The 13,738-nt window shown below is 37.1% G+C and overlaps 1 long non-coding RNA gene across 1 annotated transcript in view; it reads right to left on the minus strand.

Moving 5' to 3' along the window:
• The window catches only part of LOC145344075 (uncharacterized), a 157,248-nt gene extending 151,112 nt beyond the window's left edge, over window positions 1-6,136 (minus strand). Inside the window, exon 1 of the long non-coding RNA XR_013886831.1 lies at window positions 4,983-6,136. This is a non-coding gene — a long non-coding RNA (uncharacterized LOC145344075). The remainder of the gene's footprint in view (window positions 1-4,982) is intronic.
• Window positions 6,137-13,738: the final 7,602 nt, after the last annotated feature.

Genomic DNA, 13,738 nt, shown 5'->3' on the forward strand with positions numbered 1-13,738 from the left:
GGGAAGGAGAGTGCGGAACCATCTGAAAGAAAGTTTTTAAAAGACATGTCTGTCTGGCTATTCAAAAAAAATCTACTTCCCTCCAACTTGGGAAAGTGAAAAATGAAAAGTGATCACGTTAAGAGTAGTTTCCTTCAGACGTTCATGTTACGCAACCGTAAGTGATCTGATTCGTTTGAAGTTGGACTTAATTCAGTGTTAAAAGTATTTTCCCTCCCCAAGTGTAAAGTTTTTGTCAGCTTCAAACTTGACATTTCCTATTACTTTTTCCATTCTCCGTCAAAAATAGCGCTCAAGAAATTAGCACAGAAGTTAAGTGCTGCTTCCGAAAAATTGAACGATTCACCATTTAAAAAATCGTTAACGGCTAAATAAATTGTTAAAACCGCTAACTGAAGATCCTGATCAATAACCCACGTTTTAAATTGTTTTAATCGCTCCCTTCACACGAAAGGTACGATTTTTAAAATCTCACCGGCTTTTATTAGCTCATTTAACTGCTGTCAAACTTGAACTTGACTTTTTTTTGGTTTTGGAAGTGAAAAAAGCTGTAAAGTGTAAGTTTAAGGAGCAGTGAATTCAGACGGATTTCTCAAGGAACCGAGACTAATATTTTCAGTGTCTTTAGTTTTTAAACCGTTGTTTGGAGGCTGAGGGGGGAGGGGTGGGGGTGGCAGCTGCGTTCCTTCAGCAAACGGCAGGATAAATCCGGCGCCATTTTGTGGCTACGAGCTGCTTCTTCCTCACTCACCTGGCAAGCGGAAGCGGAAATGGGCGCCTCGCCCCGCCTCGCCTCGCGCGCGCTGCCATAACCAATGGTACGCGGCAGTGTCACCCGCGCGCAGTCTGCGGGCGTGCGCATGCGGATGAGGATGACTCTTTGCAGCTGACCGTAGAGGAGAGGGTTTGTTATTGTTGCACATGCACACAGGATACTTAAAAACGACAATTACCATCTCACAGTCTGGAGAATTTCAGAAACACTGTGTTCATCCCATGCAGCTCTCAGTGTATATTTTATCCAAACCATAACCAGAGTTTCTGTCAACCTTTTTGATGCTCCACAATGTTGCATTCCATATTTTGTTTTGTTCCTTCTGTGGGACATGGGCGTCGCTGGCTGGCCAACATTTATTGATGTGGAGATGTCGGCATTGGACTGGGGTAAACACAGTAAGAAGTCTCACAACAGCCCCGAAAGCTAGTGGCGTTTACTACCAAATAAACCTGTTGGACTTTAACCTGGTGTTGTGAGACTTCTTACAGCATTTATTGCCCATCTCAAATTGCCCGAGATACTTGAGAGGCAACCACGTTGCTGTGACTTTGAGTCACGTGCAGACCAGACCAGGTAAGGGTGATAGATTTTCTTCCTTACGTTAGTGAACTAGATGGGTGTTTCTGACAGTCGATTCATGGTCGTCAGTAGATCCTTGATTCCATCATCTGCCTTGGTGGAATTCAAACCTAGGTCCCAAAATGTTAGCTGAGTTTCGGATAAATAGACTAGCAATAATCCCACTAAGCCATTGCCACCCCAACAAACAGTTGAATTAAAATTGATTCACCCTTATGATTCTACTCCTTATACTAATGTCATCCTGTCCCAGTGTCTTCTATGATTTACTTAAGTTCAATGCCCACTGACCGCTTTCTGTTAAATCATTAGCCACACTGCTTCCTCTTATACTGGTCTCCCAATGTGCATTCATTCTGACTTTCTTTTAAGTGGCTAGGCCATTTCAAGAAACATCAGGTTTCTTTCTTTGTCATTAACAGAAAATTTCAAGCCAAACACTTACCACTATTCCATCCTCACACACATGAATAACTTGTTTTATTTCATCATTAGTTATATTTTAAACCACAATTATTCACAACACTAACTGAATAAAGCTTTTACAATTCAGCATCTAGCTTTTCTTTAATTAATTTGCATACAAAATGCTAGAAACCAAAGAAAATATTCTAACAGTTCATCTGACAACAATGCTGATAGAACCAAGAAACTGGTTACATTGCACATTCTCAGACTACATCGTGCATCCAAGTAACAGAATCACAACTGTGCAAAAATATCAAGTCTAAGCCCATCTCTTTAGGAGAGACTTTCCTTTAAGTGAAATGCTTTAAAGAATGCAATGAAAGAAACAAAGTAGAATTCAGTTGATCAATCTTTGCATGCTATTGTGAAATATGTGTTTAAAACCTAATATTGAACACTAGAGTTTCAATTACAGAGAAAAGATGATGAGGAAAAGCTTTTCAAGAACCATCTTGAGTGCTTTTGTGGAAACAATAATACAGCACCCATGGTGGTATAAATAAGGCTATGACATATATAATAAAATACCCTTTAGAGTGCCACCTACTGGCATTATAGGAAAGTAAAATAGGCAAATGTACACACTTCAATCTGAGAATCTCCAAAAGAAATGTTCACATGATAATTTCCAACTGAATGTATAACCTATACAAGAATTGCAATATTTATTTATGATATAACTGAAAATAACACCTGTCTTCCACTATAAGTTCCTATGTCCAATTTTGTAACAGAAACTACCCATGTAAACCAGTCACAATATAATTATACTTGGCAGTGCAATGGTGCCTTAATTTCGTTTCTCAGTCTGCACTGCCAAAACCTGTGTTGCAATTACACTTCCTGCCTGTGATAGCGCTGCTGTGCCTCCAGTGCTGAGTGTGTAATTATAGTGTGACAAAATTACAAAGACAGCTTCTATAACAAATATAAGCATAGGAACTTATTTTGAAAAAAGTTGACAGATGGTGCCCACAAACATAAAATATGTTAATATATTGTATATTTGTATCTAGCAAGTGTCCATCATTCTGCTCACATGCTTCACCACAGATGCAATACAATTTTGAAAGGGAAAAAAAGCTAGACTCTTTTGATCTGGAAATATCCATAATATACCAATATCCACACAGCACAAAGAAGCACATAAACACTGTACAGTGCATATATACAGCATGGAATACTACATACATGCTGCTCAATGAAATCTGTCAATATTAGGGTCTATGCTTATGCATATAGTACAATGCGATTTATTATAGTGTAGCATATAATCAATGGAAAATTCACAGTATAGAGGATAGCACACATAGTCAATATCAGTGACGGCAGGGTGAGAATTGAACCCGGGTCCCTGCCTCACAGCAGCAGGGACCTGGGTTCGATTCCCGGCTTGGGTCACTGTCTGTGTGGAATTTGCACATTCTCCCCATGTTTGCATGGGTTTCCTCTGGGTGCTCTGGTTCCCTCCCATTGTCCAAAGATTTGTGGGTTAGGTGGATTGGCCATGCGAAATTGCCTCTTAGTGGCAGGAGGCTAGCTAGAGTAAATGCATGGGGTTATGGGCAAAGGACCTGGGTGGGATTGTGATCGGTGCAGACTCGATGGGGCGAATGGCCCCCTTCTGCACTGAAGGATTCTATTTTTCTATGATCAGGAAATGGGCAGATATTCTACCTGGACCTGCTTGTGGATTATGTTTCAGATAATCTTTATATTCTTTATAATGTAGGGACCTCCTTATACAGTCTATTAATTTTTCTAATGTAGTGTAAATGCAATCAGTTCATGCAACACCAGACTACGGACAAATCCCTACTGAAACTGGAACTCCATATGCATACTATTCCAGAAATAAAATCCCAGATACAATGTTTGGCAAATGCACACTATATAGAATTCCACATGCTCACTGCAAAGGAAAATTGAAAGTGTTATTATACTGTAGGAAAAAGTGCAGAGACAAATGGATGTTGAGTTTTGATAATTAACATTGATTCATATTGTTGATTTATATCCAAATAAACAGACTTAGAAAAGAGTTTAGATAATAACACAAAAACAGTCAAATCCTGCAACATGCAGACAAGTAAACATATAACATTATTGAATACATGTTTGTGTATTGCCTTTGCTACTATTGTAGCAGTAATATAGAAACTGGAAATGTAAGATGTTAATTTTTGCCAGTCTTGCATCTGACCACAAAGTTATGGGTTCCAGCTCACATCCAAAGATTTGAGCGTATAGCCTTAATTGATACCAATGTAGTACTGAAAGAATGCTGCACTGTTAGAGATATTAAGACAGGCCTTGTTGGTCCTTTTGGATGGATGTGAAAGATCCCATGACACTATTCGAAAAGATTAAGACAACATATAATCCCCAAACAATGTTGCGAAAGCAGTTAGCCAGTCACTTTATTTATTGTTGTGTGTGGGACATTGCACTGTGTAAATTGGTTACCGCTTTTCTCTAAATTGAAACAGTGACTGCATTTCAAAAGTACAGTACATCATTGTATGTGAAGTAGTGTTAAAACATTCTGAGGTTATGAAAGGCGTTATATTATAGTAGTTATTTCTATTACTAATTTTGAGTAATGGATATATTAACACAAAAAGATATGTATTTTTGTGAGAATACCAATGAGCACTGGTATTCTCTACAAGAAAAATGATATACTCATTTAAAAACAAATCAAACAGATAATCTACTGGTAAATCTACATAAATGCATGAAACTATTATTCTACACATTCATTCTAGACATTCACAATAATACAGGCATATCTATATACAGTTTAAAATCCAGAGATAATTCACGTAAATACCTACAGGCAAATCTTCAGACACAGAATTATACAGGTAGATTTACACATTCTACTATGGATGCAAATCAGACACTAAACTATACAGAAAATATTCGCACATTGAACTACATGCAAATCTGCACAATCTCAGCTGCAGAGATAAATGCAAACACATTCAACTCAACATTCTGCTCATGCCCATACATTGTACAGACAGCTTTATGCACACACAGGACTACAAGTCTATTTATACACAAATCCACTTAACAATGCATATTTCCACATTCATTTAGCTTTGCAGACAAATTTATAGATATTCAATAATGCAAGAAAATATATACTCACGGGCCAAATTTAATATATGCAGGTAGATCACAGGCATTTTACTGTATAGGAAAATCTTCACTTAAACACATGGGCAAGTGTATACATACATACAACCTTGCAGCAAAATCTGTCTTGACACTCTACAGTGAAACGTATACACATTCGACCAAACAGGTACACTGGTCCATCTTGGAGCAAGTTGATCAATCAATAAAGTACATTTAATAAAGGACTTTTTTTTGTCAGTAAAATGGCATCTTTCGCCCAAAATTCAAGTAATACTCAGTTAGTTTTGGAAAATTCTATTCTTGAAATATTTGATTCCCCTAAATAGCAAAGGAGCTAGAAAGCAGCATTTGCACGGCATGCAACTAGTCTTAGATCTGGACACGCATGCTCAGGGCTCCTCTCCCAGTTGGTAAAATTGAAATGTTTGCACAACACAAGCGGCAGCATCGGCACCATCCAAAAATGCAATAGGTTCCAAGATTCCAAGGAACTCCTGCATTTTATTTTGTCTGTCATTTCAATTAAACGTAAACAATATTTAATCTTTTTCTGTATGCCACATGAAATAATTTTCCATTCAACGCTATGGGTTAGAATCAGGATCCTTTTAGATCGTTGAACTATTTGTATTCAATAATATTCCTAGAATTGGAAAAGCATTCATTTGCCCGTAAAATATAAACCATTTGCTGACGATCTGCGGAGAAACCAAAACGGTCACCACTCTTGTATCATCACATCCGTTAGATAAGAAATTGGGTAGTCAACTAAACCTCTTTGATGTTTAATCGCGCTGTAACCAGACAGGGCGCAACACACTTTCATTTTCATCCAACATGGGACGCTGATTGTACCCCACCCCCGCAGTCCAAAGCCAGCTTCACATAATCTGCGGCCTTCTTATACAATTTAACATAAAATACACATTCTTAGATTAATGGAAGTCCTTTCTAGTCTGCAGTTCTCTGTGTTGCGAATGGTTACATCCGATACCTTAATGAGAGTGTGCGGAAAGAGATACACAAAGAGCGCTCAATGCATTATGTAACTGTCAACAGCAAAGGACAAAATCGCAGAATGGAAACAATTTGAATGAACAAATCTAAGAGCGTATATTTTGTAATAACAATATCATAATACCGTGCGAAATGCTTGAAGTGGGCTTTGGGCTGCGGGGTTAGATTCTGGGCGAAAATGAAACTTTTAACTCCCTATATGGGCTGCTGGGGGGGGGGGGGGAGGGGGTGAATGAGGTAGAGCGAGGAACAGCAAATCCCAGAGTCAGTGTCGCAGCTGTAAAATCCAGCTGGCCGCGTTGTTTCTGATGTTGCACGCGAAATATCAAAGCAGCAACTAAAATAGCCTGACCTCAGTGTTTAAAGGACCGTCTCTCAACACGTTATATCGACTTGAAAAGACAGACGCAAAGATTTATTGCGGAGTTGCGTGGTAATGCTTAATGATCTTTGCTATTCGCGTGCACTGGGGGAAATATATCCTTGAATTTTCAACAAGAAACTAGAACTTAGAAAAATCCTGTCGTCCTTTGAGTTGTTCTGCCCCGTCTCCAGATCAGTGTAATTTATTTAACAAATCAAACATATCAATTCAATGAAATAATAATTGAAGTTATTTTGTCATCTCCAATTCATTGTCCCTCTAAAATGGCAGAGAGAACGTTTCTAAAAGTTGCATTGTTGCACGTTGTTATAAGGAAGTGAAGGGATCCGATGTGCCAGCGTCTGAGAATCAGACTGCAATATCGAGTATGGCTCCTCTTAACAAGTAGTGTAAACCCAGGTTGTTCGAGACTTTATTCCTGTCCCTCCATTGAACCGCGATGGGTTTACGTGTCGTCGTGTGCCAAAAGAACAACGTTCCCTGTCCGTAAGGATTCAGCCCCAGTGCCAAGGTGTACACAGTGTCCTCTCTCTGGAAGTCATTGAGGAATAAACAAACACATGGCTCAATAGAAAATGAATCGGTATTGAGCATTTCTGATTCAGTAAAACCTCTTATGTGCTGACAGTTAATGGGAGGGGAATAAATCACTGTACAAGCTTAGATAAAGCGGAAGCTGAATGCAGAATTTTAACTTGCTCTATCTGTCACTGTTTGGAATAGGTAGATCTGTATCTTATTAATTAAACAGATGAGTGAAACGACCCACAGATGTTGAGACAGTTGTGGTTTTCTTCTGTAATTCGATTTTTGTTGCAGTAAATGGTCGCACAGGCAGATTAGTGGCCACCAGTCTCTTGCAAGGTGCACGTATCTCTGCAAACGAGTTGAGATGTGACCGCTTGATCGGCTCACTCTCAGCAGGTGCAATGCTCATTTTTCACCTGAAGTTGCAGTTGTGACATAGCGCTGACAAGATGGCCATTTATTAAACATAAGAAACTCAAGACTGTCGGTGACAATTCGCATTAAAACGGATTAGACATTAAAGGCAAAGATTTGTATTGAAATTCTAAGGGCCTCAGTTTTATTTTCGAATTTAGTCCGAGAAACTTTGTTCTAAACTATTGTAAGTAAATCTTCCATGCAGTCTTTTTTAAAATCCTGTCGGCCTTTGGTTGAGTTCTCGAATCTTAGGATTAAAATTAAAATTCCATTATTGCATTTGTCTACTGGAGCTATTCCATTGGGATATGTGATATGATATCACTAACATTAGACTAGGGAAGCAACATGGAGTTGGTATTAACATTGAGATAAACAGGATATGTTCTGTTAATGGATACATTGTGTCATTCCACCACTGTTTTTATATCTACCCTCCATATGCTTACTGTCCATTTGGAAAGGGAAGATTGGTATGTGCACTCCAACACACCACTCACAATGGCTTGCAACTACCATTGAAACCGCTCCGTTGACATATGTCAGTTATTCTGTGTTAGAAACTTTGGCGCTTCAGTCACGCTGTGGAATGTTTATCGAATTTGTCTGAAATTTCTTTCTCCACAATATTAGCAGAGGTGTTAAGCCATTCCTTTGAAAAACATGAGCACGTTCACTAAAATAATGAAGAATGAAATTTCAAACAAGTGAGTTAAACCTAGAGAATGAATGTACCACTCTGAAATTTCTGACCTTTAACTTCAGGCATTTTCAATTAACATCATTAAATGTTAAACCTCAACCGATTGCAAGACTGCAACGGGTACAAAGTTGGAACAGCCTGGAACCATTTAGAAGTATAGAGTGAGGACATTTGTCCATTTTACTTTATGCCGACCCTTTAAAATAATCCTTCACCCCTAGAAAGAGACTGAATTAACACAAGTTTCAAGTGTTAATCTAATCGCACTGCTCACATTGGGTTGATGCAATGTGGAAACATGCAGGATAATTTCGCACAAGACAAATTGAGCTGGTGGCGTTGGCTGTTTGGCAAATCAGATTAGCAATCTTTCAAAGTAATTTATGTTGCAATTATATTAAAATTACTAAAAATATATACTAAAAGACTGCAGCTGAAAAAAGTATTTGATGCAAACAGATAGGTCCATGGTCATTGGCCAAGAAAACTACCTTGGAAAATAATGTTCAATAAATTTCTGTTGAATTCATTTTCTGACATTTGGACCTAGTAAATTAAGCGTGATTTAGAAGATTTTTCTCTCTCTGCTTCAGCGAGGCAGTGGCAACCGGAGGTCAATAATCTCTGCCTGTTTATTTTTTGTTAATTGTGCTGGAAATGTCTTTACTAATGATACTTCACTGTGACATACAAAAATAATTACTTACATGTAACAGTTGAAACATTGCATATATGAAGTCATTAACAGTGGAAATGCAGTTACTTTCATTTTATAAATTGGCTCTGGCTGTATTAATGGCTTTAAAATGGCAAATCAAGGGGAAAATAGACATTGTTGGATTTTATTCTGGTGCAACAAATTGGATAATGCAGTGACAGATGTATATTGTGGGGGTCATCATTGCAGTTGCTTATGTAGCCTAAGGCAAAGATGAGTCGTAAACAAATACTGGTGTGGTTATAAAAAATGCCTCTTCAAATTAAAAAATCCAAAACTTCTTTACTCTCTCAACAGAGCTAGAAAAAACTGGAGTTAAACTATTGGTACCAATAGTTGCTAGAAGAATATCTATAGAGGTACAAGAGGAAAAAAATGGAACTCTTAGGAGCTTTGTCATTCTACGTCATGTTGGTATTTGTAGAATACAATACAGATTGACAGACCCAAATTACTGAAAATACCTGTGTTACTCTGACTGGAGAAAGAGCTTGATGCATGATTGCTTGCACACAGGTGCCAAGCCCCACTAATATTTTATCTAGATAGGAATAAAATTAAGCCATTCAGCCCCTTCAGCTTGTTCTGCCATTCAATTAAATCACTGGTGGATCTATATTTCAACTCCATTTACCCAGTTTTGTTCCATTTCCATTGTAATTATTGTCAAACAAAAATCTTACCACTCTCAGTCTGGCAAATTTCAATTGATCCTTTTGGAGAGAAAGTTTGAAATTTTCACCTCCCTGAGAACTGGTCAATTTTGAATTATGGGAATGCACCAATAGAGCAGGTGGTTATCTGTTATTGTCGGAAATAAAGTGTTAAAAATTAATTTGAACATCAAAATGTTTTAAACATATTGTGAGCCTGACAGATCAAGAAAGCTCCTGAAATAAAAACAAAGTGCTGGACAAACTCAGCTGGTCTGGTAGCATCAGTGGTGAAAGAAACAGAGTTAATGTTTCAAGTCTATATGGCTCTTCTTCAGAACGTTAACTCTGTTTCTCTCTCCACATTTCTTCCAGATCTGCTGAGTTTTTAAGCACTTTCTGTTTTCATTTCAGATCTCTAGCATCCTGTGGTACTTTAATTTGGTTTTAAGGAAGTTCCTGGTTTGGTCAGTATTGAGTTAACTGATTCCACCCAGAGTGGAGCTATAATTGGCCTCTGTAACCTTGGACTAAAAATGGAAATTTTTGGCAATAGCATTCACTCTTGATAGAAATCCCAGCTGTGAGTGTGTGCGGAGTCAAATGAGGATAGGATCTTGTTTAGCTCTGATTTCCTTTGGGTTGAATAGTCTTTAAAGTCACTGACAAGCGTCATGTATAAATATTGGCCAATTGTACAAGTTGATAAATGGCACCTAGTAGCCCTGAAACTGGGATCCAACAGGTATTGATATCTTCAGGAGATAATAGCAAGAAAGCAAAATAATACATCAATGCTACCTCTTGGTGATAACCTTTGCCATACTCTTCAGGGACTTTAAACCTAAATGTCGTGTGCATTTCAATGGAATGCTGAAATACATTGATCTAATAAAACCAACAGCTTGAGTAAGAATTCTAACACTCTATGACACCATGGTAATCAGATCCTGACTGTATATTGCTACTGTGGCAATTTTGTTGGGAAAGGGTGGTAGGGTTTTTAACCATTCCAAAGATTATTCTGGCAGATGGCAAAACTACACTGAAATAAGGACAGAAAATGCTGAAAAAATTCATCAGGTTTGGCAGCATTTGCAGAGAGAGAAGCAGAGTTAATGTTTCAAACTCAAATTACTCTTCACAGCCTTCTTTGAGTTTTTCCAGCATTTTCTGTTTTTATTTTAGATTTCCACCATCTGAAGTATTTTGCTTTTATTACATTGTATGCTGTTTTGGTACAACATAGTAATGCTGTTAGATCATGTCTTATAAGGAATAACTTAAAGTATTAGAAATTAATTGGCATTGTGCCTACTTTATATGTGTAAAATTGGCACCTAATCATCCAATATGGTGGGCAGTGTGTGTGTATACATTTTGCGTCAGCAGTACGCCACCTGCCATATTGGTAAGTGCTCCAGTGTAGACATCCAGGACACCACTATGCAAATGGTGGTGGTGATGGGAACAGTGGAATAACACTTGCTTTTGATCCCCTTTCCAAAATTAAGTGTCCAAAGATACCCAAAGATGTGCAGGTTAGGTGGATTGGCCATGCTAAATTGCCCCATCATGTCCAAAGGATATGTAGGTTAGGTGGATTAACCTTGGTAAATACACAGTGTTATGGAATGGAGGGGAGGGCCTAAGTAGGATACTCTTGCGGAAAGTTGGTGCAGACTCCATGGGCCAGATGACCTCTTTCTGCACTGTAGGGATTCTGTGGTTCTGAACAAAGCCTATGCTGAGCCTAGTAGGATAAAGCACGCTGACATGACCTAATCAGCAGTCTTTAAAGGATTTGTGAGGCTTCCATAAAGGAAAATGAAAATAGATACTTAACTCAATATGGAGCCAGGAGGAACATACCTTGCTCCTCACACCTCCACAGTGGCAGTCCTTGCTTAAACACCTGACTTTCTGTTTCCCTCCTGATTGCCTTGCACCTAACCTAACTTTGTCCTCGTAGAATTGATGTGTTACTTCTGGGCACCCAATTGACTTCTATCACTCACTAGATGGGGGGACAAATTTCAGGTGAGCTTAAGGCTTCCACCTTCTGGCATGCAATTCTAACATGCTGCCTATTTCTGGTGCGAAGCCAGGCAGAAGAAAATTCACCAGAAAGAATTTAACCCTGTATGATCTAATATTGACTGACACTAAATAATCAACCAGGAATTCTCTGCCCAATGTTAAAAAAAAGTCATTTGGATTTGATTGCAAAGTTAATATCACATTTTCTGGGTAAGAATGGTAACAAATTAATGTACAAAAAAATTGATAAAGTAAGATTGAATCCCTGTACACAGTATTTATGAAATATGATTTAATGTCAAATGTATGATCTAATAGAGTCTTTTTATAAAATGAGAAATATTGAATCACAAAACAATTATATATTTAGTTAAATGTCTCTCAACAGAAGAAAACCTAAATGTGAATTTACAGAACTCTGAAAATTCCCCATGTTCAATTATCACAATTTTGAATCTCCAAAAATACACTGTTAGCTTTTACCTTTTATAAAAGTTGATAGATGTGCTAACTTCTGCAATTTCATGAAATCATTTTTAAGAACCCATCTAGTTATGCCTGTGCACATCCTCCCTCTACACAGGGAGACAATATATGTTGTGCTTTTCCTTTCTCTACACTGTATCATCAAACAACAAATTAGTTAGATAAATTCTGCACTACCAGTTTACACTTTCCAAAGTGAGGTTCCTGGTCTGAACACATTCTTTCCTTTTTTGTGACTTTCTAATCTTTTCTACCAAATATTTTCTCTGTGCATCTGGACAACCTGTGAAAATTAATTCCAAGTAATAGACTTAAATTTAAATTTGTCTGGGTTTGAATCTCCATTCTAGTTAGAAGATTGTATAGAAAAACAACCAAATAGTTTAAACCATTTTAGCAATTTTGCAAAGTTAGTTAAATAAAAATATTTAATTACCATCAATAAAGACAAGGTCACTGAAAATCAGATATCTTTATTTTTTCTGTAACATGACTTCTTTTGCATTCTCACCCACAAAATGTAACATTAATTTCTGCTTTTCACCCATAAAACTTATCAATTCCCTACTGCTACCCAGAAAATGTATTAATTCCAAACTCTTGCCCAGATTATCTAACATCAGTCTCTTAATTCTCACAAAGTATACAACTAATAGAAAATATAATATTAATAACCAAAAATTTAACACTTAATTTCCTCATTCACATCCAGAAAATTTACCGTAAATTCCCATATATTTAAACATAGGTGTAACATTAATTCACCCACTCACACCCAAGAAATGTAACATTAATTCCCCAATACTTGTCCATAAGCATAATATTAATTCTCCCATATTCACCCATAAATGTGCTACTAATTTCCATATTCACCTGGAAACTTAACTACAATTCTCCCATTTTCATCCAGAAAATGTAACTTTAATTATCCCTTTTCATCAAAAAATGAAACATTAATTTTCATTCTTGCTCAGAAAATGTGGAGCTAATTTCCCCACTCCAACCCAGATACTGTAAATATAATTCTCCCAATCTCATCCAAAAAATGCAACATTGATTTTTCCCATTCTCACCCTAAAATGTAACACTCATTCCTTCATTTCCACCCAGAAAAGATAACGTTTTCCCATGCCAAACCAAAAAATGTCAACAATTTCTTCCAGTTTCAGCAGAATTTATAACATTAATTCCTCATTATAAGCCTGAAATCTATCCTTTTTTAAATCAGCACATTAATTCACACTCAAAAAGTAACAGTAATTATCATAATCCTCACCCAGAAATATAACATTATTTTCCCCCATTTCCACTTTGTAAATTATACATTTAATTCCCCCATTCTCATTCACAAATTTAACATTAAATTTCCCATTCTTCAACAGAAATAAATGTAATATCAATTCTTCTATTCTCATCCATAATGTAACATCAATACTTCCAATTTCATCCAAAAATGTAACATTGATTTCTTTTTTGCCCCGAAAATGTAGCATTAATTCTCAATCACACCAAATATATGTTAATTCTTCATTTTTCATCTGAAAATATTACATCAATTTACCTGATCTCACCAGAATAATTAGCATTAATCCCTCCAGTTTTACCCAAAGAATTAATATCCAATTCCCATATTCACACCCTGAAAATGTAACCTTGTGTTCATTTCCGGATTTTCCTTTGAATATGCAACATTGATCCCTATTCGCCCCACCAGTTAAAAATATTAAATTAATGACCTCATTCTCATCCAAATAAAATGTAACTGCAACTCCCTCTGCACGCAAAAATGTAACACTAATTTACAGTTTTACCTGGATAT

Source organism: Carcharhinus amblyrhynchos, chromosome 6 (genome assembly GCF_965287045.1).
Source record: "Carcharhinus amblyrhynchos chromosome 6, sCarAmb.v2.hapA, whole genome shotgun sequence".
Taxonomy (NCBI): domain Eukaryota; kingdom Metazoa; phylum Chordata; class Chondrichthyes; order Carcharhiniformes; family Carcharhinidae; genus Carcharhinus; species Carcharhinus amblyrhynchos.